We start from the raw sequence: 1,205 nt of genomic DNA, 5'->3' as shown, positions 1-1,205 counted from the left end.
ATATATCATTGCCTTGACCCCTTTCTTTCTTCTTCTTTTTTCTTTTTTTTTTGATGGTAGGTCGTGTTATGATTGTGCTTCGGAGACGTAAGGATGGCAATCAGGTCGGATCGGGTCGGATATTACATGATCCATATCCAAACCCGAAAATTATATTAATACCCGAATCCGATTCGAATCCGAAAAATACCTGAAAATGAATAGCCGAACCCGATCCATCGGATTCGGGTATACCCGAAACCCGAATTTTTTTTAATTGGATATTCATACCCGAAACCCGAACCCGAACCCGAAATCTGTAAATTTGTATAATTATTGATATTGCAAGTGTTTGGGATCGAACACGCGACTTGTAGAGAAAGAGTTTTAACGTGTCCTTCAACCACTTCACCACGTCATTAATTGTGTTATTATATGTATAGCTAATATTTAAAAAGTCAACTCAATTGATACCCAGTTTTTTAGATTTATTACTAAAACATGTTTTGTTAACCTTATAAATCTTATCACCCAATTAAATGATTGAATAATTATATTTCATTAAACTTTATAATTAGTTAATTTTTAACATAAATATAAAAATATATATTCTAAAAATTATATAATAATATGTATAAGGTAAATTATAGTATATATATATATATATTATATAATATTATAATATGTAATAAATAAAATTATAATATTATATATACAAGATATATATATAGGGGCTACTCCAATAGAAACCAATTTAGAATAGAAATTAGAAATCAAATAATTTAAAAAAAAAAAACTAATTCGAAATATAACACATATGGTATGCAAATCGATCGTTGAGAGATGTAAAAAAATATAGTGAAATCGGATTTTAAAAAAAAAACTTACGGTTTGACGGGAAAAATCAAATTAAAAACGGAGGGTAAAAGTTGAAATTGGGTGTGGGAAGATGCAGAGAAGTTGGGTGGGGTAATTTAGGGGGACCATTAGATTAGGTAGATCTAATGGCTTGGATTGGTTCCTAGTTTCTATTTTAATTTTAGTTTGTATTTGATCATTCCCCTACATATATATATATATTTATTTATTTAATAATTCGGGTTTTTTTCGGATTTCGGGTTCGGATCGGGTTCAGATAGCGTTTCGGATTTCGGATCGGGTTTTGGATCCGTATACCTAATATCCAAATCCAAATCCAAAAATTTTCGGGTTGAAAAAATAAATCC

This window comes from Apium graveolens, chromosome 2 (genome assembly GCF_009905375.1).
Source record: "Apium graveolens cultivar Ventura chromosome 2, ASM990537v1, whole genome shotgun sequence".
In the NCBI taxonomy this organism is placed as follows: domain Eukaryota; kingdom Viridiplantae; phylum Streptophyta; class Magnoliopsida; order Apiales; family Apiaceae; genus Apium; species Apium graveolens.
Note: the sequence above shows the minus strand (reverse complement) of the source record.